Genomic DNA, 25,096 nt, shown 5'->3' with positions numbered 1-25,096 from the left:
AAGCCATAGCCCCGCGACCCTCTCCCGGCTGGAGAGGTGACGCGCGGCTATGGCAGGAGCCTCTCCGCTGCACCTTTCCGCTGCTCCCTGACCTGCTCTTTGGGGCTGGTGGTGGGCTTCCCCCCGCCAGCCCCAAAGAGCAGGTTGAAAGGAACCTGAAGCCTGGAGAGCGAGAGGGGTCAGTGCACACCGACCCCTCTCGCTCTCCAGGCTTCCAAGGTAGCCGCCTGAACGCACCTTAAACGGCACCTTGTTTTAGAGCGGGAAAACAAGAGGGGGAATGTTCTCCCCCTCTCTGTGCAGTGCCTCCTGCCGCTTCGCTGAAGGAGCGCTGGGCAGAGAGGGGGAGAATTTTTTTTTCTTGTTCTCCCCCCTCTAAAACAAAGTGCGTCCTATTGTCCGGTGCGTCCTATGGTGCAAAAAATACGGTAAATGGCGTTCTGTGTGCTGCGCTGGTGCAGGCTCGCCAGAGCAGCGAAGTCACACTGGCCACATGACCCGGAAGTGTCTGCGAACGGCGCTGGCTCCCGGCCTCTAGAATGAGATGAGCGCACAACCCTAGAGTCTGACAAGACTGGCCCGTACAGGCAGGGGTACCTTACCTATCACAGGCTCAGGTTGTATATATCTGTAAATAAACCATATATCAGAAAGATACCACAGTCTCCACTGAGCCTCATTGCCAAAAGGAAATGTGAACCCTGGGTAACCACCTGGAACCCCTGAAATCTTGCACAGCTCAGATATTTGTATGTGGTGCCTTTCAAGATGACCCAGTTTTATTTACTGGTATTTCAGCATTACCATATTTTGGTATGTGTGTTTTTGTCTGTGTATGTGTGTGCTTTACTACCCCTCTATTCTGTCAGGTCTCCACAATGACAATGTTATTAGATGAGCAAGTTGTGGAAAAGCTCAATGATATGTCAAAAGCAATAAAGCGTGGAGACAACAAAGAGAAATAGTCTTTTCTTCATCCCCCTTTTTGTGTGTTGAGGCTGAAAAAAAACCATCTACAATTTGGGCTGCTACAAGCTTTTACCAAGATTTTCATCTGCTACAAATAGCGAAAGATTGCCAGTTTAGGAATTCGCCAGTTAAATGAATGACTTTCTCATTCTGTGATCGCTTTGATCATTTGTCAAAGGTTTTGATCTATTTCTAGCTTCCGCTTGGAGGCATGGTTTCTGTGTTGATGGGGTCGCGCAATGTTTCATTTCATTTTTATTTTATTTTTTTGCCTTTGGTGGGGCAAACTACCACTTTTCCCACTGATGTCTCTATATTATATCTCCTTTTTGTTTTCCAGTGTTTGATCCCCTCCAAAGATTTACCTTTCCCTTTGCTCTAGTAAGGCAAAGAGATCATTTTTGTGAAAGTAGAACAAACCATAGGCATGTCAGGGTCAAACTAGATGTGATGTTATTTTCAGTAGGGCAGAAGGAGATGGGTCGGGGTTTTTAGGTTTTTTAAAAGACGTTTTCATGGGAGGTGGGGAAGAGCTGGGCTGGGACTATGGAAGGGAGGGAGGCGAGATTCAATTGACCTCATTGTGATCCCAAACTGAATTCTGCCATTCCATGTCTCCTGTTGCAATAGAAGGAAAGCTGTCCTGGTATCAATGGGAGTTTTTTCTCCAAATGCAAGGAAGTGCAAGAAATCTTGGCCCTAATCAAAAGTAAGACTGTAGATGTACTAATAAATTTTATCAGCATTTTTAATTAGGTGCCAGCAGTGCTGTTATTCTGAAGGTACCTAAGGGTACACAGTACCAACACCTCCCCCCCCCCTGCATGTTAACAGTGTGGCAGTTACTGTAACAACTTCATGGTGAGAACCACTGCTTTGTTTCTGGGGTTCGCAGGGGCACACATACCCCTAAAAATTTGTGAATCTAAGTTTGGCCTCATTGAGGGGCAGTATTTCAATATGAGTAGGAAAATGAGAGTACCCCTAAACATTTTTTAGAAAAAAAACACGGGTGAGAACCATCACTTTTTTTCTTAACAAAGTGCTGGGTGTCAAGATTTAAACTAAAGGGCCCAGATTCAACATTCATTGACTGTAGGTGTTGTGCTAGTATAAGGAGGTGCAATGTGAAATCCTGTGCAACAGTTGCACTAGCAGAAGTTTATTGTGAAACAGTTGTGCATTAGAAGGACAGAGATTGCAGCAATCTGTTGCACAACCAGATACAAGAACCACACTGGCTTCCTGTGCCTCCTATTGTACAAGAGCCATTCCACTAGGGCAACTCATATGCCACAAATCAATTTTAACTTAGCGCTACCTTGAATTCCTCCCAAGGTATCCTACAAATGGAAGATGGAGTAAGGTTGTTTTCTCCTGCTCCAGAGACGAGGACCCAAACCAATGGAATCAACTTATAAGAAAGGAGATTCCAACTAATCAGCGGGAAATACTTTCTGACAGCAAGAGCTGTTCAACCATGGAACAGACTCCCTTGGGAGGTGGTGGACTCTCCTCTCTTGGAGGTTTTTAAGCAGAGGTTGGATGGACACCTGTCATGGATGCTTTAGTTGAGATTCCTGCATTGCAGAGCATTGGACCAGATGACCCTCAGTGTCCCTTCCAACTCTACCATTCTACGATTCTATGAAATCTCAATATCAATTTGCTTTGATACCTAATCCTAAGGGAGAAGCTACAGCTCACTGGTGGAACATGCAGAAGGTTGCTCAATTTTAGTCTCAAATCTTTATTGGTATACAGTCATACTTCGGGTTGAATGTGCTTTAGGTTGAGCGCTTTCTGGTTGCACTCTGCGGCAACCCGGAAGTAACGGAGCGTGTTACTTCCAGGTTTCACCGCTTGCGTATGCACAGACGCTCAAAATGACATCACATGCATGCGCAGAAGCAGCAAAACACAACCCGCACACGCGCAGATGCGCCGTCGTGTCTTACGTTCCATTCAGGATGTGAACAGGGCTCTGGAACGGATCCCGTTCACATCCCGAGATACCACTGTATAGACAAAATTCAGAAAGATTTAGTACAATAAAATCACTCAGCAAAATCTGCATCTAATACTTAAAATACTGTTGTGTGACATTCACAAATCCTCATTGCATGCTGCAGAAACCTGGCTGCTATCTTCTCCATCTTATCCCCATCCGGGGTAAACATTGGGAAGGCCACATTGCATTCATTTCACTGCCACTCCCTGCTAACAACCAACAGATTGAATTGAGTTGTCTGATACAAGGGGCAGTGCAAAAGAACATGCACATCTGATTCTACAGTAGTTCATAAGAGTTCCGTTCCTATTAGATTATGAAATGCAGAAGAATTAGGACAGATGCTTTAAAAAATTGTATACTGTGAAGTGTGATGAAGAGCCATAAGGTAGTGGTGGAGCACATGCTTTTGCATGCAGACGATCTTGGATTCACTACCCAGCATCTCCAGCTAAGGCTGGGAAAGATCCTGCCTGAAATCTGGGAGAACCAGAGCCAGTCAGTGTAAACAGTGCTATACTAGGTGGGCCAACAGTCTGCACTGGTATATGGCAGGTTCCTGTGTATCTTCCTGCATAGGATGCTTGGAAACCCAATGCAAGACACATGAAACTTGGATAGAAGTTAAACAAACAAATATAAGACAACATGGAGCCCAAAAGCTTCTGTGATGGGATGATGAGCTGCTTGTGCGTAAATTGGTATCCCCTCAGAGTTTGTTCAAGTCCACAAACCTCTGTCTGTGACGGAGCCCCTCAGACATGGCTCCTCTAGTCACTAGCAGATTCCGACAGTGGTTGCTTTCGGAATCGCTTCCAACATAAAAGCTCCTTAACGGAAACACGTCTTCTGGACTCTCTGCGTGACAGTTTCCGGCGAGGAGTGGGTGTCCCTACAGGAGGTCCTGAAACCTCCCCACTGTTTTCGCTGGAAGTGTCTCTGAGCCATCCCTCCAGCTCCCTTTCCCTCAGCTCAGCTCCTCTCCCCCTACTGGTTCCCTCTTCAGCTGCTGAGTCTCTCCCAACCTGTGTGAGCCCTTTCACTTCCCTTCCTTCCGATGGCAGTTCCCTGACATCCACCTCCCCTCCAGGGCCCCCTTCATCCCCTCTCGCCCCCTCCTCTACGGGCGGTGAGGAGGCAAAACCCCGGAATGAACTTCCTTCATCTTCCGATGTCTCGAACACTTCTCTCCACCTGTTGCGGTTCCTGGTCTCGAAGTACTCCTCCTCCTCAGAGTCCATCTCCCCTTCCCCTTCCGAGTCCGAGAATCCTTCCAACTCCTCCTCCTCATCGGTGGTCCCAAAGTATTCCCTCCGGAACCTCTCCACAGGCTGAGGTTTCCTTGGGAACCTTTGATGGAACGTTTCTATCAATACCTCGTCATTGATATCTTCTGCCATTACCCAAGTGTTTTCTGACTCCGGTTCTCCTTCCCACGCTACCAAATACTCCACCTGATCCCCCTTCCACCTGGCGTCGAGGATTTCTGCCACATGGCTGCTGCATTCCCTTTCTTCTATGACCGGTCCCCGAGTGGCCATCCCTTCTCGTCCCCCCTCATACGGTGACAGTAACGACCTGTGAAATACTGGGTGCAGTTTCATGTGGTTGGGTAACCGGAGCCTGAAAGCCACTGGGTTGACCTGTTGAATGACCTCAAAGGGACCCAATCTCCTGGGTCTTAATTTCTTACAACCTCCTTTGAACGGCAACCCTTGGGTTGACAGCCACACCCTATTTCCCACCCTTATGGTTTCACCTTCCCTTCGGTTCTTGTCTGCCTGCCTCTTGTATTCTTCCTTCGCCCTTTCTAAGTTGAGTTGGAGCTGACGATGGATTGCTTCCATTTCTTCTACAAAATGCTCGGCTGCCGGGACGCTCCATCTCTCCCCTTCTCCCCCTGGGAAAGCCCTGGGATGACACCCATAATTAGCCAAGAAGGGGCTCATCCCTGTGGACACATTCTCGGCATTGTTGTAGGCAAATTCCGCCAGCGCCAACTTTTCTACCCAGTCATTCTCTCTGTCATTGACATAACACCTCAGGTATTGCTGGAGGACACCGTTTGCTCTTTCCGCCTGCCCGTTGGTTTCAGGGTGCCGGGCAGTCGAAAAGTTGACCTCCACCTGCAGTAAGCTCATGAGCTTCCTCCAGAACCTGGAAGTAAATTGTTTTCCTCGGTCTGAGACCACCCTCAATGGCATCCCGTGCAACCTAAAAATGTGTTCTACAAATAACTTCGCTGTCTCTTCTGCCGTGACTGCATGCGAGCAGGCTACAAAGTGGCACATCTTTGTTAGTAGGTCTACCACCACCATGATGGCTGTTTTCCCCTTGGACTTCGGCAGATCAGTCATAAAATCTATCGACACTGCCTCCCAAGGTCGTTCTGGGGTTGGTAAGGGTTCTAATAGCCCCGCCGGTGCCCGCCTCTCCCCTTTGGCTCGCTGGCATTGCTCACACCCTCTTACATACTCCCGTACATCTTCCCTCACCTTAGGCCACCAAAATTCCCTGGTGACCAACCACATGGTTTTGTGTTGTCCAAAATGCCCCGCCGTGGGGCTGTCGTGCAACTGCTTGAGTACCCTCCCCCTTAAGTCTCCTTCAGGGATATACAGTGCCCCTTTGTAATACAAAGCTCCATTTCTTTCCTCGAAACCCCCTGGTTCCTCTCCCTCACCCCTAAGACCTCTGAGCTTATTCTGGGCGTATTCATCATTCTCTGTTTCCTCTACCAGTTCTCTTTGTCCCACCAATGCCGCCCCACACACCCAGCGGTCCTCTGGAATGACATGTCTCTCTTCGGGTGCTCCCTCCCCCTCCAAATATTCAGGTTTGCGTGAGAGAGCGTCCGCCCTAATGTTCTCTGGGCCTGGCACGTAACAAATCTCAAAGTTAAATTTGGAGAACTCCTGGGCCCATCTCACTTGCCGTTGGTTGAGCACTCGTGCCGTCCTCCAATACTCTAGGTTCTTGTGGTCAGTGCACACTTGCACCTTATGTTGTGCGCCAATTAGCAGGTGCCTCCATCTCCGGAACACCTCATGAATGGCTAGTAGTTCTCGGTCATACACCGTGTAGTTCCTCTCGGATTTGTTCAGCTTTCGCGAAAAAAAGGCACACGGTCTCCACTCTGACTCCTCCTTCCCTGGCTGCAGAAGCACCGCCCCAATCGCTCTGTCTGATGCGTCAGTTTCCACTCTCATCGGTTTTTGTAAATCCACATGCAGGAGTTGTTGTTCCGAGGCGAAGGCCCTTTTTAGTTCCTCAAATGCTCGCTCCGCCTCCTCAGTCCAAACGAACTTCTTCTTACTGCTGAGACAGTCCGTAATGGGCGCCGTCAGGTGGGCAAAGTTTCGGATGAACTTACGATAGAAGTTCCCAAATCCTAGGAACCTCTGCACATCCTTCCTTGTTTTGGGTGTTTTCCATTCCAGCACCGCCTGGACCTTGCCGGGATCCATGGCCAATCCCTTGTCTGACAGGCGATACCCCAGGAATTCCACCTCCTTGGTATGAAACTGACACTTCTCCAGTTTCACCCACAGCTGGTTGGCTTGCAGCCTGCTCAACACTTCTCTGACGTCTCTCACATGCTGCTCCTCATTCTCAGAATACACCAACACGTCGTCTAAGAAGGCCACACAATTCTTGTAAAGCAAAGGCCCCAGGACGTGGTTCATAAACGATTGAAAGCATGCGGAGCCTGCTTGTAGGCCGAAGGGCATAACTAAATATTCAAATGCCCCTAAAGGGGTGAACATGGTGGTTTTCCATTCATCCCCCTTCCTTATTCGTATCAGGTTGTACGCCCCCCTTAGGTCCAGCTTTGTGAAAATCTTTCCCTTCCGCACCCTTGTCAAAATGTCGTCAATCCTGGGCATAGGGAAAGCCACTGGTTCTGACACTGCATTTAAGGCCCTGAAGTCACACACCAGCCTCGGCTTGTTCGTGTTTTTTTTATCCACAAAAAACACTGGGCTGCCCCCCACCGCCCTGGACTCTCTGATGAACCCTCTCTTCAGGTTCTTGTCAATGAACTCTCTTAGCTCCTGCATCTCTCTGTCTGACATGGCGTACAGCTTGCCTACAGGGAGCTGTGCCCCAGGGAGTAAATTGATTTGACAGTCAAAGGGTCTATGCGGAGGTAGTTGGTCAGCTTCCCTTTCGCTGAAGACGTCGCGGAGATCTGCGTATTGTCGTGGTACCTTCACGTTCTCCGTTACTTCAGTCCCTGCTAGGGTGGCTTGGGCCCCTGCCAAACCCTTTCCCTCTTTGCAGTGTTCTAAGCAATGTGCTGAACCAAAAGAAACCACTCTCTGATGCCAGCCCACCAGCGGATCATGTAACGCTAGCCAGCTCATCCCCAATATAATGGGAGCTCCTCCCAAGGTGGCCACATTAAACGCTATCAGTTCGGTGTGCCTTGCCACCTTCATTATCATTGGGACGGTCTGCAAGCTGACTTCTCCTCCCAACAGCTCCCTGCCATCGATCGTGGTCACCTGCAGGGGGTTGCTTAAAGGGATCGTCTGTATCTGGTGTTCAGCTGCAAACTCTTTGCTCATGAAATTGCAGGAGCTGCCTGAGTCCAACAGCGCCTTTATCTTTAGAGGGTGTCCGTTTGGCAGCTCTAGCGCCACTTCTATCACTAGGGCGGGTTTAGGAGGTTCTGGCGTGGGCACTTTCACTGCTCTTTGGCCTGGCTGCTGTGCCCCGATGGTGGCAACCAGGCGTTGGCTTTTACTTGCTCCGGTATTTCTTCCTCTCTTCCCTCCACAGCTCCTACCATCCCTTGCCATTCCTTCCTCTGGGGGCAGACTCTGGCAAAGTGACCTGGCTGTTGGCAGAGATAGCATTTCCGGGCGCCTTTTCCCTCCTTCTTTCCCCCCTCACTGGGCTTTGAAACTGCGCGCGCGCGCGCTGTTCCGATTTCCATCAGCTCTGCCGGCGGGAAAGTTGGCTCTGGAATGTCTGGAATGCGGAACTCCTTCCAACGTTCCCCCTTCCCTTCCCGCCTCTCCAATGCTCTCGCCTCCTGGCGCGCTCCTATGGTCAGCGCTGATTTGGTCAGCTGGTCCATAGACTCCGCCCTGGGCGCCCGGGAAAGTTCGTCTTTCACAGCCGAAGAAAGCCCTTCTTCAAAGAACATTTGAATGGGTTCCGCCGATAGATCCCACCCCAATTTATGGATCAACATGGTGAACTCAGTCCAGTACTCACGGACAGATCGGCTCGCCTGTTTGCAAGCCATTAACTGTCTGCGCACCACTCCCTGTTCAATATCGCTGGAAAACATCAGATCCATGGCGCGAAAGAACTTCATCGTGTCCTTTAGGACGTCACTATTCGCTGCCATCAGGGGTCTAACCCAGTCTCTCGCCCCCTTTTCAAGATGCCCAATCACGAAAGCCACTCGTGATTCCTCGTCAGGGAATTCATCAAACTGCAGATTGAGGGCATATTGCATCTCTGTCCGAAAGCCATGATAGTCTTTGGGCTCCCCCCCAAACTTCTGCACCAATCCTGGTACCTTTCTGGCGAGCTGGGTGGCTTTCTCCTTTTTGTCTGCATCCTGAGCCCTCCTCTCCTCAAGCCTCGCTGTCTGCAACGCTAGCTGGACCTCCAACACCCGGTACCTTTCTTCCAGGCTTGGACCCGCTCCAGCTCCTGCTTCTCCGGTTCCGGCTGGGTTGCTCATGATGCCTTCTCCTGCACAAGCTGCTTTCAAAGACTGTCGGAATGCTGTGATGGGATGATGAGCTGCTTGTGCGTAAAATCGTATCCCCTCAGAGTTTGTTCAAGTCCACAAACCTCTGTCTGTGACGGAGCCCCTCAGACATGGCTCCTCTAGTCACTAGCAGATTCCGACAGTGGTTGCTTTCGGAATCGCTTCCAACATAAAAGCTCCTTAACGGAAACACGTCTTCTGGACTCTCTGCGTGACAGTTTCCGGCGAGGAGTGGGTGTCCCTACAGGAGGTCCTGAAACCTCCCCACTGTTTTCGCTGGAAGTGTCTCTGAGCCATCCCTCCAGCTCACTTTCCCTCAGCTCAGCTCCTCTCCCCCTACTGGTTCCCTCTTCAGCTGCTGAGTCTCTCCCAACCTGTGTGAGCCCTTTCACCTCCCTTCCTTCCGATGGCAGTTCCCTGACAGCTTCCTTTTGAAAATTGGTTTATTATTATTGTTATTGTTTGTATTAAACTTCCTTCCTCCCCTTCCTCTCACTAAACTTTTTCTTGTGCTCAAATAGCAAGATTTCACAAAGCAGCATTCATTTTCTTACTGCTCTCATGCTGTTCATTTACAGTCACTCTGCAATAGTAGTCCAAATTACAGGCTTACCTTGCCTCTCTCTTACGCAATGTAGAAGTTGGTCATCAAAACCGATTAGAGTCTATCATGGGCAATGAGTGGCAGAGAAAGTGAGTAGCAAGGAGACGGTTTGAAGGGGAGGGGAGGGGAGGGGAGGGGAGGGGAGGGGAGGGGAGCAACACATATCCAAACAATGAATGTTCAAGGGGATGAGGTAAAGTCACACATGCTGGAGTGTAGCAGGTTTCGTGGGAAAAGAAAAGAGACTGGTCTGCCCAAAGAAGGGCTAATATAAAGTGGTGTGATTGCAAAATGCAGCTGATTGTGCAAATGTAATATTTGGGGAATTAAAAATAATCACTACCCCCTCTGCGTTGCAAAAAAAAAAAAAAAAAATCCCTTTAATTTATTTCAACACAGCCACTAATGTATCATACACACAACATCCAGAACTGAAAGAGAGGACTCAGATTTGCATGTCATTTGCATATGAATATTTATATGTATAGCTGCACATTTAGAAACATTTCCTGTAATTGTAATATAATACATGGAGTACAGCGAAAAAGAGAACACATAATCTGTGGAGCTGGTGACTCTCATTACCAGTCTCTCCAGGCCAAAGGATGTAAGTCTGCATCACTTCTCTGGCTCAGAGGACACCCCTCACAGGCAGCACTGCATAGTTTTGAGCCACCACCATCTACAGAAAAAAGTACAATACGTAGAAGTCATGTTAGGTTTGTTTTGGTTTGCTTGGAATGCAGTGCTACCTTCTATGTCCTTATACTTATTTGCATAATATAATGCGAAGAGCAATGCATTGTTCCATCTCAACATATCAAGTGCCTCCAGGAAAGTTATTGTGAAGCTGGTGCTTCTTGAGGTCCCAGTTACACTAGTTCTTGATAACAAAATGAACCTGTCCCACTCTCCTATCTTCTTCATGGAGGAGAGGGCTATCAATAGCTCAGTGACTAAGCTCTGCCTCCACAGTTGGAGGCAGCAACGCTTCTGAATACCAGTTGCTGGAAACCACAGGAGGGGAGAGCACTCTTCTGCTGGGGTCTTGCTTGTAGGTTCCCATAGGCATTTGTTTGTTTACTGTGAGAACAGGATGCTGGACTAGATGGGCCACTGGTATCATCCAGCAGGCTCTTCTTATGTTCTTAAGTTAGTTTTTCTTACTGCTTGCTTTGTCAATCATTATATTAAGATGTATGGCCACATTTCCATTTTTTCCATTTCTGAAGGTAGTGAATTTGTGTAATGTTTCCTGTGACCTCAATGGCATTTTTTCTCCCACTGAAAACTGAACCTCATAGAAATTTGGTGCCATAAAAGTTCTCTCTTTCTCTTTCCACTTTTTACTGTATGAGGTGGAGGAGAGGGAATATGCCGCCTTAAATATCTGCTCTCCTGCAGCTCAGCTGAGATTTCTGTACTAGTTGACAGACAGTTTTTCTATTAACTTTAGGGGTTTCCTCCCCCCAGAGATGACATCTCTTGTAGAAACAAAGAAAATTAAATTTATTATTAGAGGGCAGAAGATTGTCTTTTAAAGCCAAAGATGAATGTACTGATAAGCTTCTGAATCAACCTGGAGTGTGATGTTCTAAGTTGTGTTCCACGTTAAAGGTTCACTGACACAGATGTCTGAAGTGACCTTGTCCTAGATGGAGAAGGATCTATAATGTTGGAGGCTGCTAAAAGTCAACCAGGTCCAGGGGGGAGCCTGGTTTCATGATTACACTGGGAAGCTGGAACTCTGTTGCAGGAATGTCAAACTTCTTTCAGCTCAATGACCACATTCTTTTCCAAGGGCCACATAGCAGTAATGGACAGAGCCAGAGGCAAAACTAGGCACAGCAATGCAGGGGCTTGGACTAGATGACCATCTGGTTTCTTTCAGACTGTACAATTCTATCATTCTTAATGTAAACTTTACATTTGTTTAGGAGGCTAGTTTCTTCACACACACACATCCCTCTCTATCGTCCACCCAGGTGAACAAGAAGTATTATCAGAGTCCAAGGACACATTCCAGCCAAGACTGGTTGGACACAGAGGAATGGTGGGAGGAACCAGTTGGTGAATCACTAAGAGAAGAAGGCTCAGAGCCCAGGGATTGGTGGTGGGAAAATAAAGAGTGGTCAAAGGGAGAAGAGGAGGTGTTGTAAGCTGAAGGGGTAACAGGGCTTAGTGAGCTGGGAGAGTCTATGGCAGAGAAAAGTCAAGAATCAGGAGCAGAAGATGAAGCAGGGAAGAGAGGTAAAGAGGCAGAGATGAGTCAGACTGGTGAACAGCCACAGATCTCTCCCCCTTCTGCTGTGACAAGCTCCTCCTGATATCTCCCAGAACCAGAAGAGGGCTGAAACAGGCGGAGCAGTGACAGGCTGCATGCAGGCACAGCCTCCAATTGCTTGGTGAAAGCCTTGGAGAGGAGGGGACTTAGAGGGTGGTGGGAAGGCGGGACTTTCAGTCCAGGCAACTGATTTCATGGATGAAGGCCACTGGGAATGAACTGCACATATGAGGCAGATGCTGGTTCTTGGGCTTCTGCTTTTCAAGGTGGGGACCTCATCTTGCCTCATCCATGGCTTAGGCATGGCTAATGGTCAAAGATAATGGGAATTGTAATCCAACAATATTTGGAAAGCACTATATTGGTTATTTCATCTATACACCATATTGACCGAAGCCCAGTCCCAGATCCTGCAAAGACACTAGCAATGGTGAACTTTTTTTTTTTTTTTTAAATACCTTTTGGAACTCAGATGGCTGTAATATACCGGTAATGGTTTAAAATTTGTGGCACTAGATTTTTTGTTTTTTTGAAATGCAGATATCTGCCCCCAATGAAATAAAAGAAATGCTGACTCCAACATCTGATACTGTTTTGTCACAGCAAGATCAGTCACTGTGCTAGGGCAGAGGAGAGAGCTTTGCATAAAATAAGAGCAGCCAAAAGGTGTAAGTTGATATATTATGAGAGGCATTTCTGCCTCATTAAATGTAGCCACAATTCAGCCCAGTGTTCATACACAAGCCAGTGATAAGAAAAATGCATATAATCAATCAGGTTAGATAGGGGAAGACAGACTCGATTAAGGAGAGTTCCTTTTTTAAAAAAGAAGAAGAGGTAAGCCAGTAAAAGCGTTCTGCCTTTGGAATACTTGTTCATGGTTGATTTGATTAGTGCTTCAAATCAGAAATGTCAGATCACTTATTTATTTACTAAGAGTATTTCAGGAGGAGCACAACACCATCTAGGGAAGGCAATTGACCAATTTCTCAGACATGGAGGCTACTCATCCACAGTGCCTCTGTCTTGCCAGGATTCAGGTTCAACTTGTTCTTCCTCTTCCATTTCCTCATTCCAGGCAATGGCCCAATGACTGCACAGCCTCTCCTGATTCAGGCGTTAAGGAGAAATAACACTGAGTGTCATCAGCATACTGATGGCACTTCACCCCCCCCCCAAAGTCCTATTGACCACTCCCAATAGCTTCATGCTGATATGAAAGAGTACTGGAGATAAGATAGCCCCATAGCATGGCTACAAGGGGGCCAAAAGGCACTCTCCAAATGCTACTCTCTGGACTCAGTCGTGAAGGTAGGATTGATACCTCAATGCAATTCCCACTCCCCAGAGCCAGTCCAGGAGGATACCATGGTCAATGGTACCAAAAGTCAACGAGAGATCAAGAAGCAGGAGCAAGGTCACACCTCTCCTTTCCTGCTCTCTTGAAGCCACCAAGAAGGATATTGCTAAAGAAAATATATTTCAGAGGATAAGAATAAAAGTATAAAAGAGTGCACTAAAGGCCTATTAGGCCCACCATTGTGTTTCTCAGAGGAACCAGCCAGTAGTCTCTGGAAAAGCTCACAAGCAATACATTTTATTTTATTTTTTTTAAATGCATTTATATCCCAACTTTTTCCTCTAATGATCTCAAGGTAGCATACATGGTTCCTTGTCTACTCATTTGACCACAACAATCTATAATGTAGGTTAGGTTGAGAGACTGTGACTGGCCCAAGGTCACTCAGTGGAGATTTGAACCCTGATCTCCCAGGTTTTAGTCTAATGCTTTAACCACTGCACCACACTGGCAGTGGCCATCTCCTGTTGCCACACATCCTGGAGGTTACATATAGCCATCAGGTTTAGTAGCAATTAATTTGAATTCTCTTTTAATTTACGGGCCATCACTGTATCTTGTGGTAACAAATTCCATCACCAAATGCCCCTGTAGGCATTTTAATACTGAATAGATATTATTGCTCTTCAAATGCTCAGGGTTTTCTTTAGATGGAAAACGAAATCAGGGAGGTATTCAAATGATACAATGCTGCGCTCATGAATGACATCAGTTGAATTCACATGGTTTGGGCAAGTGCACATGCTAAATACTAAAAGGAAAAATCTATCTATCTGTCTAACACCTGGAACCTAGAAGAATTGGTCATGGAACTAATTGGAGGGAAGTTGACCCTGGAGAGAAGATGACCCTAAGTGGATCCCCTCAACAATGTAATCTTAAACAGTAGGCTGTTTCAAACTAACTCATACTCATAGAAGACCCATTGAAATCAATGCACATGAGCAAATGAAGTCTACTGCTTTTAATGGGTCTACTCACTCACCTAGATGAGATTCATAAGTGTTCCACTCCAAATGTACCTAGGATATTTTATTTTGCTAAAATAGAGAGGCTATAATTTTACCAATTTTGCAGCACTTACAGAACACCTGGTCACTTGGCAGCCTTTTTGGAATGGTTCAGAACTAAGAATACCAAGCCTCACCCAAAGCAGGTGTTGTATATTTTATTAACTCTGTGTTCTGCATGCAACATTCATGCAAGCTCCAATGACATGTCACTAAAATGCCCTTCTTCAAGTTTAAAGAGATGGCCTGCTGCAGAGATTTATCATTTAGACGCCCCCCCCCCCATGCTTCTGGCAGAGCTTTTCTCCTTCATGATCAAGTTGCTCATCACAAATAAGAATTGCCCTAATTGCTGTAGCCTGTAAAATGCCAAACTATTGGTTCTAGGGAATAATTCAAGACTCGGGGGGGGGGGAGGAATTGATATTTTTTCCTGTCTTATTGGCTTTCTCCCCTCCGACTTAGTATCAGGCCTTTGAGAATAACACAATTTCATAGAATGATACAGTTGGAAAGGACTCCAAGGGCCCAACGTCCTGGGGTGCAGGAATCTCAATGAAGACATCCATGACAGATGACCATTCAACCTCTGCTGAAGAACCCCCAATGAAGAACCTCTTATGGGAGTCCATTCCACTGCCAAACAGCTTCTTCCTGATGTTTCGTTGGAATCCCCTTTCTTGTAACTTGAAGCCATTGGTTTGGGCCCTACCCTTCAGAGCAGGAGAAAACAAGCTTGTTCCCTCTTCCATGTGAAGATGGCAATCATGTCTCCTCTCAGCCTCCTCTTTCCCAGACTCATACCCAGTTTCCTCAGCCATTCCTCAGAAGGCTTCATTTAAATTAGGGTGTTACAGGATTTTATTGTTCTAGTAGGATTCTGCTTTGGACCATTAAGGTATTGTTCATTGTTAACGTTAATGCTCTCTGGAGTTGTTGGGGTTTTTTTTTGGGGGGGGGGACGATGACACACCATATTTCTCATATTTATAGTGCTCTCAAAAAAGAACGTTTATGAGGTTTGTTGGGTCTGAAAGAACTACTCTCCCAGCACCTGGAATTCCATTCTCCCTGTCAGAAAAGCTTTCTTGGTTTGGGGTCATCTTCCTGTCTGAAATTGCCACAGCTTGCTTTTTTGCCCTGCCCAAGGTTTTTCTTTTCTTTTCTTCATGCCAAACTTTGATATAAAGAAGTTAGGCATTTGCTTTTTGTTTGGTTTTCTATCTTACAGTTGTGATTTCTGGGGTAAGGTGGGGTAATCACACAGGTAACCCAAACTCCTTTTCTGCTGACAAGCTGATATGTGCCAATTGAAATCCCAGAAGAATGAAATAAGACCCTATAAATTTCCCCTAAAAGATTTACTGCATAGCAAACTCAGTTTTCCAGTATTAATCTGGCATGGCTCCAAGTAGGCTCTAGTGAAATGCTGGACCCATTCTTTTTGTTTAGCTTCAAGCAGAGAGAGAGAGAGAGACTCAGCCTTTTTCATCCTTGTTGTTTTCTAAAAGACCTATATGTGACTGCCCATTTATTAATATTCTCTCCTGATAGTTTGCAAACCAAGATAAAAACGTTACACTTTTCAATCATATGCAATATGTGCTTCACACAATATGTGCTTTTATGCTATCTGAATAACAGTAGTATTAACCGCTTGACATAACCAGTTAAAAAAAAGGAGAGGAAAGGAGCATCGCTGTGTGCTTTTTCATGGCTTTGGGATTCTTCCAAAGGCATCAACAGTTTGATAATGTAATCATGAAATATGCCTGCAATGACACAAAACAATTTAGCATGTCTGAAAAAGGAAAGAGGACAGTGTAGTACATTATTTTATAAAGAATAACATGATAGATCTGCAGGTGAAAAGGCCATTGAGACATTAACACCAGTGAGCAATTTAGCAGTTCTGTTATCGGTACCTTGTTGCCCAAACAGGAAAAGCAAATTAGAATCTGCTGCAGAATTGTTTTATAAAAAGGATTTTCCATAATTTTGATTAACCCCAAAGCAGTAATAATAAGTTGCCCGGATCTAGCAAGGGAGAGCTCTTTTTCAATTTTATAAATATTTTATCAGTTAATTGACTAATGCAATTAATTAACTAACTAGTCAGTCAGTCATTCAGACAGGTGTTTTTGATCAGCTGTTCAATAAGACGAAATACAACAAAGTGTAAAATAACAGACTCAAGAAAACTCTTCTTTCTTTCTTTCTTTCTTTCTTTCTTTCTTTCTTTCTTTCTTTCTAGCTAAGAACTAACAATCATAGCAGACCTAAGGCAAAGCATGGCAGATTTCAGAGATTTGACCACCTGCTCAGAAATAATGCAGTGGTTCCTCTGAAGGAAAATACTGAAGATCAGCTGAGAAACTGGCTCATAATGTGCTAAATTATGCATTCTCTAACCTCCTGATTAAAGGCAGAAAGTACAATAAAAGAACACATCAGAGACTTATTTGACCTTTGAGTCTTTGCATGGACAGCCTCTTTCTATAAAGGGTATTCTAGAAAAATTATAAAGGCAAAACATTAAAATAAGCCAATAAAATGGGTTTTATTTGTTCAGTTATTGCTAGAAGAAATATTTTAAATGTAAGTATCCCCCCCCCCCCCAAAAAAGGAGTCTGATATCCTGAGATACCAAAGATGTTGGAGAGGCAGAGGAGCAAATTTGGAGCCACAAAAAGCAAAACAGGGCTGGATGATGCTATTCTGATTTCACGTTATTTTGGTACATTTTGCACATAATTCGATTACATTCCATTTCTGCATTAATCTGCATTAGAAAATTTCTCTCAGACTATGTATTTAAATGCATAGGGTTGTAGCCAACACAGCATGGGAAGTGTTCTGCTCACAGAATAGGAATATCCCTTGCGTGCCCAGGTGCCGTGACTTGCGTTCCCGCAATAGGGATTATATGACCACGCATGACGAGCTTCTTTTGGTGCAAATTAGGCCCCAGTGTCATTGATTACATATATAAGTGTCTTTGGATTAGGTATTGGGCATAACTTGTATCAACCAGCCCATCTGCTGGTTGATTCTCCCAGGGGTTAAATTCAATGGTTAGGGAGACCTATGACATACATCAAAGAAGAACTCCACACAGATATTGCCTAAAAGGAGAGTTATGGCCCCAGACCCCAACTGGATGTCCAAACAGGAGCATCTCTTAAAGGATTCCTTTAATGGGATACCTTGTTTCCTTAGAGGGACAGGCAAAGGCTTGCAACCTCCCCTCTGATTAAGACTAAGGCCTGTACAGTTCACACTTGGGTATACAGTGGTACCTCGGTTTAAGAACAGCCCTGTTTACAAACGACTCAGTTTATGAACTCCACAAAACTGGAAGTGCAAACTCCTGGTTTGCAAACTTTACCTCGGTCTAGGAATGGAAGCCGAACAGTGGAAGGGCACCAGCGGCGGGAGGCCTCATTAGGGAAAGTGCACCTCAGTTTAAGAACGGTTTTGGTTGAAGAACGGACTTCCGGAACAGATTAAGTTCATAAACCGAGGTACCACTGTACTTCAAATAGTCTATTTAAGTATATTCAATGGCTCACTCCATGTATGAAGAAAGGCATTGTTCAGAGCTTGACAACGTCATTAGCTGGCAGAAACCTTGTGACATGACTCATTTTCTCCACCAAGAATGAATTCATATTGATCCAAGAGGGGGGGAAATAATAAAATCAGCATAAACTGCTGTGTTAAAACAATAAAAGATGGGAAAGTGCTGATTTAGTACTTACGTGACAGGCAATAATCTGCACAACATCTGCAAGAACAACCAAACCAGCAAGCTATTTTTGAACAAACAGGACTGTGTGCTTGATCAACCACAGGAACTGCAGAGATTAGAGTTCAAATCAAAGGCGGGCAAAAATACAGTAAAGAAAAATAAAACAAATGCGAATTCCATCAAACATTTATATTTTGTGATTAGTGTTCACAGCAATCCATGTATATTTGTTTATGTTGCAATCTTTACAACTATCCCATAGGGTAGGTCACAATCATTTTAGCTATGCTGCAGGAGTTGTGGAACTGAGGGTAAGCAAGGGTAACTTGCTTTATCCAATTTTGTAAATTCAATCCTGGCGAGAGGTTTAATTAAAAATAAGGACCTCCTCAGCTTCTTAGCTATTGTGCTACACCATTTCAGACCAGTGTTCACTTGTCATTCAAATGTTTCTCGCACTAGACTCAAAGTACCACAAAGCTTGGCCAACAAGCTCCAGTGATATTCAGAATTCAGCCATCAGTGTTGCCATCAGTGGACTCAGGATTTATACTTCAGTTCTTTTAAACCAGGTAATCAAGCAATTTGGATAGTGTTCAGAACCTGTATCAACCTTTCATTATCTCACTTATTCTCACAATAGCTCTGTATGAGAATTTCTGATCTGTTAAGGTACAGGGGAAATGGGATCACCAGGCTTCTCAATTCCTAGAAGTCCCTTTTGTTGTTGCTCTCAGTATTGGATTTTCATCAACACTCAGGTCACAGAACATAGGAATGTGCTAAATACAGGATCACATATAGCTCTGGGTGAGCAACTTCCTCCAACAAATGTTGAGAGCAGATAGAACCCCAGACAAGCTATACCAGGATTTGTGGCTAAATTAAGATTCTTAAATGAACATCACTTTACCTTGAAGATGGACACTTGGCCTCTTTTCCAGAGTCTCCCACCTGGTGTGCTTCCACCTGTGGTGCTGGATCAGTGAGGTCCTATTAAAACATTTGGTTACTCATGTTCAGGGCAATGTACCCGTGAGGGTCTGAGCTGTGCCCCATCAAGTTTGGGAATTTTCTGTGTGAGCTCATTTCCATCAGCTTCAGCCTCTCTGGTTATGTCTATTAGTGTCCTGCCCTCTTATACACTTTCCGGGTAGCAACTGGTGCCAGTTGCTGGGTATCACAAATGAAGAGAGTGCTGTTGGGCTCAGGTCCTGCTTTCCCACTTCCCATTGGCATTTGTTTTTTGACAATAGGATGCTGGACTAGATGGGACATTGACTTGATCAAGCAGGCTCTGCTTATGTTCTTTTTGTTTAGTCGTTTAGTCGTGTCCGACTCTTCGTGACCCCATGGACCAAAGCACGCCAGGCACTCCTGTCTTCCACTGCCTCCCGCAGTTTGGTCAGACTCATGTTGGTAGCTTCGAGAACACTGTCCAACCATCTCGTCCTCTGTCGTCCACTTCTCCTTGTGCCCTCCATCTTTCCCAACACCAGGGTCTTTTCCAGGGAGTCTTCTCTTCTCATGAGGTGGCCAAAGTATTGGAGCCTCAGCTTCACAATCTGTCCTTCCAGTGAGCACTCAGGGCTGATTTCCTTAAGAATGGATACATTTGATCTTCTTGCAGTCCATGGGACTCTCAAGAGTCTCCTCCAGCACCATAATTCAAAAGCATCAATTCTTCGGCGATCAGCCTTCTTGATGGTCCAGCTCTCACTTCCATACATCACTACTGGGAAAACCATGGCTTTAACTATACGGACCTTTGTTGGCAAGGTGATGTCTCTGCTTTTTAAGATGCTGTCTAGGTTTGCCATCGCCTTTCTCCCAAGGAGCAGGCGTCTTTTAATTTCGTGACTGCTGTCACCATCTGCAGTGAGCCCAAGAAAGTAAAATCTCTCACTGCCTACATTTCTTCCCCTTCTATTTGCCAGGAGGTGATGGGCCCAGTGGCCATGATCTTCGTTTTTTTTATGTTGAGCTTCAGACCATATTTTGCGCTCTCCTCTTTCACCCTCATTAAAAGGTTCTTGAATTCCTCCTCACTTTCTGCCATCAAGGTTGTGTCATCTGCATATCTGAGGTTGTTGATATTTCTTCCGGCGATCTTAATTCCGGCTTGGGATTCATCCAGCCCAGCCTTTCGCATGATGAATTCTGCATATAAGTTAAATAAGCAGGGAGACAATATACAGCCTTGCTGTATTCCTTTCCCAATTTTGAACCAGTCAGTTGTTCCATATCCAGTTCTAACTGTAACTTCTTGTCCCACATAGAGATTTCTCAGGAGACAGGTGAGGTGATCAGGCACTCCCATTTCTTTAAGAACTTGCCATAGTTTGCTCTGGTCGACACAGTCAAAGGCTTTTGCATAGTCAATGAAGCAGAATTAGATGTCTTTCTGGAACTCTCTAGCTTTCTCCATAATCCAGCGCATGTTTGCAATTTGGTCTCTGGTTCCTCTGCCCCTTCAAAATCCAGCTTGCACTTCTGGGAGTTCTCAGTCCACATACTGCTTAAGCCTGCCTTGTAGAATTTTAAGCATAACCTTGCTAGCGTGTGAAATGAGTGCAATTGTGCGGTGTGTTCTTATGTTCTTAGGGATGAAAAAAAATCCTCTGCTAATTTCAAGATTGTTCAATGCATGAAAGGTTTCACATGCATGTGTAACTTGACTCATTTGAAGAATCACCTTCCTGGCTGCCACTGCAAATCTTCCATCACCCAATCTGAGGTTGTATTGGATTCCATTTCAATTTTCTGTCTCACATAGGTCCTGGTGTACTCTGTGCTGGGCCATTTGCTGTTCTTCTTATGGGCAGATTCCATACCTTGATAGCTGAAAGATCATGGGAAAGGGTATTGCTTTCAGACACCGCCCCCCCCCGGCAGTAGCTAGGATGTGTTTTGAAATATTTGCACCACATTACAACCTTCTGCCTATTGCACAAGTTATTGGGTAATTGTGATACTTACATTTGTGAACCAATCTGCTGGATCCAAAGGTCTTTATATAGATGTCTTGGCCTTAACTGTAAAGGAAATAGAATTCTGAAGTGTTTGTTTATTTATTATAGCACATCACCCATCCATTATCGAGTTGTAACACCTGGGTGGTTGAGCTGACTGTTCAAGTCTTGGACTGCACTAGCAGGAAAATAGCTTCTGGGGAAAATAGTAAGGGAGCCTGAAGGAGGATTAAGTACTGTATAATGTAGCAAATGTCAAAAGATTCTAGGGGATTTATTACCTTACATCAATCGGCATTGTAACTATGAAATTGGAAAATGGGAGCAAATCCCTGGCCTTTTGTGTTAACAAAACTGACCCTTCACCTCCATTAAATGCACTGAGGAATAACACAGGCAACATTAACTAAAAACAACCCACCTCTCCTTTTGAAAGTTCACCTATTAACACAGGCTTAAATTGAGATTGACTTAGGGTATGTTCACATTAGCAGCTTGCAATGCTTCAACATTCCCCCCCCCCCATTTCCAAGGCACTTTTCCACACCAGAACAGAGGCGAGGATAACAGCACCTGTCTGTACCTCTGCTGAAATCCAATTCATCAACGTTTTCATCCACCTGTGGGCAAAAGCTGTCTGAACTGTTCACACCACAACGGAACTGTGGTTTCCATTTCTGAATCACATGGAAGCTGGTTTGAAAAAAAGGAGAATCAAGGAAGAATATTTCGTTAAAAGCTACAGGGTACCGATGGATTGCATGCCAATGCCCCATAATCCACAGTTCCCTAATGGATAATAAACACAAGGGCACAAGCATTTTGGTTTATGGGTTCAAATAGGCCACAACTTTATTGGTTACTTTATTGGTTATCTGAGTGAACGCAGCCTACAGAATAACACAGGAGATCCAACCAGATCTGGCGACAGGGCAAGAGAGGAGGGCCATCGCCCAACACCAGCAATGCGGCCAGGACAACATGGAAGGGGGTGTCAATTCTCCGGCCCCCGCCAGATCACTGCAGAGTCCTGGCTGCCTGGCTGCAATGCAGCCCACCAGAAAAGGTGAGTGGACTTGCGGCTAATGTAATGTGAGACTGCTGTTTTTATTTTATTCCTTTTAAATTATATTTTAAATTTTAATTTTGGATTTAAATCCATTTACTTTGGATTTTCTCCTCCTTCCTCTCCTTCCGCCTTCTTTGCTTCTCTCAGTCTGTGCAGTTTTATTTTTCCCATATGCCAAAAGATCAATCTCTAGAAGAACATGGCACAAGTTATTTTCTGACGGCATTGACCTTTGCTGTTGGACACACAATCCCAAAGTGGGTATGTGTGTATTTATGATTACCCACCGAATGCTGTAGCTGGAAACAGTCTATGGCAACATGTTTATTGTGAAGTGGATATCCCCTCCCCTGCTGCCTTTTTGAATGATGCTATAGCAGCCAGAATATTTTTATGGGGCCTTGTATGAAGGCCATGCACTCCAGCCATCTCTGTTTACCAGGCACAGTGTCTATTTTTATTTTTATTTGTTTCCTGTTCTCAGTAAATCACTATCTTCATTTTAAACCTATTTTGAGATGCCTTGTTAAACCATTGTTAGTGTTCAAGACTCAGGACCTTCCTCTGTGTCACTGGTACAGAAATCTGTTGTAGGGGAGTAAATAAATATTTTGTCCCTAGCACATATGCACACAAGTCAATGTTCATAGACACTAAGGCACCAGGCAGAACACAGCCTGCTGTCTCACACACTCCACCTGCTAAGGCAAAATGTTTGGCTCAAAAATGACAGAATACACAATGGAGAATCATAAAGAAAAGGGATGTCAGGGTAGAAATGTCCAGTGTTTGCTTCTTTATCCCACATCTGTAATGGATAGCCAGAGAATGCAATCAGTATTTGCTGTTGCTGTTGCTTTCCATCCACAAATGCGACATAATTTATTATGTTTTCCCAGCATTCACATTGTGTTTCAAAATGAATGAGAAGGAATAATGTGGTAACATAATTTATGGATTAACTATGAAATTGCATACATTCATCACAGCAGACAGCGGGACAAATGGCATAGGTCTTGGTGGAAGACAAACTGCAGCAGAATGGAAACAATGAATGGAAAATGATGCCTTCGAAAGCTACTATGGCAATGCTGAAAGCATGCAGGATGTGATTGGATTTGTATTATTTATTAAACTTCACAATGTAAGTAACTAGTTTGCATGCTAGCCATTTTCTCCTGCCAAGAGCAGTAAGTATTTTGACCTATTGATAACCTTATTTGCACTATTGATAATCTATTTAAGTATAACTATGGGTTCTGGTCCCCGCCCTCCAAGATGCCTACAGAGAACATGAACATAGCATACCAGTGTATTGGTATTTCTGTGGTGTATTAGTAACACACTGCACATAAATAATCTTTATGAAACCACACAAACACATGGATGCCACCCACTTATTAGGAACATAGGGAGCTACCTTATATTGAATAAGAGCATATTGTTCCATCTAGCTTAGTGGATTCAAGGAACCTAAGTTCATTAAATTCAATGAGGCCATATTGAGTGTGACTTAAGTGGTGTCACACCTAGACCTTATCTCTTTGTGATCCCAACAGCTTTGTGAAAATCTTTCCAATAATAATAGTAAGAAGGATGCTGACAAGATGGAACATGTGCAGAGGATGGAGACCAGGATGATCCTGGGTCTGAAAACCAAACCTTATGAAGAATGGTTGAAGGAGCAGGGTATGTTTAGCCTGGAAAAGAGGAGAGTGTGAGGAAATAGGATAGCCTTCTTCAAATATCTAAAGGGCTGTAACATGGAAGAGGGAGCAAGCTTGTTTTCTACCACTCTGGAGGGTAGGACTCGAACCAATGAATTCAAGTTACAAGAAAGGAGATTATGAATCATAGAATCATAGAATCATAGAATCGTAGAGTTGGAAGAGACCACAAGGGCCATCGAGTCCAACCCCCTGCCAAGCAGGAAACACCATCAGAGCACTCCTGACATATGGTTGTCAAGCCTCTGCTTAAAGACCTCCAAAGAAGGAGACTCCACCACACTCCTTGGCAGCAAATTCCACTGTCGAACAGCTCTTACTGTCAGGAAGTTCTTCCTAATGTTTAGGTGGAATCTTCTTTCTTGTAGTTTGGATCCATTGCTCCGTGTCCGCTTCTCTGGAGCAGCAGAAAACAACCTTTCTCCCTCCTCTATGTGACATCCTTTTATATATTTGAACATGGCTATCATATCACCCCTTAACCTCCTCTTCTCCAGGCTAAACATGCCCAGCTCCCTTAGCCGTTCCTCATAAGGCATCGTTTCCAGGCCTTTGACCATTTTGGTTGCCCTCCTCTGGACACGTTCCAGTTTGTCAGTGTCCTTCTTGAACTGTGGTGCCCAGAACTGGACACAGTACTCCAGGTGAGGTCTGACCAGAGCAGAATACAGTGGCACTATTACTTCCCTTGATCTAGATGCTATACTCCTATTGATGCAGCCCAGAATTGCATTGGCTTTTTTAGCTGCCGCGTCACACTGTTGGCTCATGTCAAGTTTGTGGTCAACCAAGACTCCTAGATCCTTTTCACATGTACTGCTCTCAAGCCAGGTGTCACCCATCTTGTATTTGTGCCTCTCATTTTTTTTTTTTTTTTGCAATACTTTACATTTCTCCCTGTTAAAATTCATCTTGTTTGTTTTTGCCCAGTTCTCTAATCTGTCAAGGTCGTTTTGAAGTGTGATCCTGTCCTCTGGGGTGTTAGCCACCCCTCCCAGTTTGGTGTCATCTGCAAATTTGATCAGGATGCCCTTGAGTTCATCATCCAAGTCGTTGATAAAGATGTTGAATAAGACCGGGCCCAAGACAGAACCCTGTGGCACCCCACTAGTCACTCTTCTCCAGGATGAAGAGGAACCATTGATGAGCACCCTTTGGGTTCGGTCAGTCAGCCAGTTACAAATCCACTGAGTGGTAGCATAGTCAAGACCACATTTTACCAGCTTCTTTACAAGAATATCATGGGGCACCTTGTCAAATGCCTTGCTGAAATCAAGGTAGGCTACATCCACTGTGTTCCCTTCATCTACCAGGCTTGTAATTCTGTCAAAAAATGAGATCAGGTTAGTCTGACATGACTTATTTTTCAGAAATCCATGCTGACTATTGGTGATCACAGCATTCCTTTCTAGGTGCTCACAGACTGTTTGCTTAATGATCTGCTCCAGAATCTTCCCTGGTATTGATGTCAGACTGACTGGGCGGTAATTATTTGGGTCCTCTCTTATCCCCTTTTTGAAAATAGGGACAACATTTGCCCTCCTCCAGTCTGCCGGGACTTTGCCTGTTCTCCAGGAATTCTCAAAGATGACTGCCAGTGGTTCT

At 44.9% G+C, this 25,096-nt stretch overlaps 2 long non-coding RNA genes across 2 annotated transcripts in view; one reads left to right on the top strand and one right to left on the bottom strand.

Moving 5' to 3' along the window:
• Positions 1-22,826, top strand: part of LOC308468150 — a 56,003-nt gene extending 33,177 nt beyond the window's left edge. The window contains exons 2-3 of the long non-coding RNA XR_013981493.1: positions 21,602-21,761; positions 22,754-22,826. This is a non-coding gene — a long non-coding RNA (uncharacterized lncRNA). The remainder of the gene's footprint in view (positions 1-21,601; positions 21,762-22,753) is intronic.
• On the bottom strand, positions 9,879-20,759 carry LOC308468146. The gene is made up of 3 exons (XR_013981490.1): positions 20,703-20,759; positions 17,734-17,829; positions 9,879-10,000 (listed from the first exon to the last, which is right to left on the bottom strand). It is a non-coding gene; the product is annotated as an uncharacterized lncRNA (long non-coding RNA).
• Positions 22,827-25,096: the final 2,270 nt, after the last annotated feature.

This window comes from Podarcis pityusensis (assembly GCF_964106645.2).
Source record: "Podarcis pityusensis genome assembly, chromosome: Z".
Classification (NCBI taxonomy): Eukaryota; Metazoa; Chordata; class Lepidosauria; order Squamata; family Lacertidae; genus Podarcis; species Podarcis pityusensis.
Note: the sequence above shows the minus strand (reverse complement) of the source record. Positions and strands in the feature narration are given on the sequence as shown.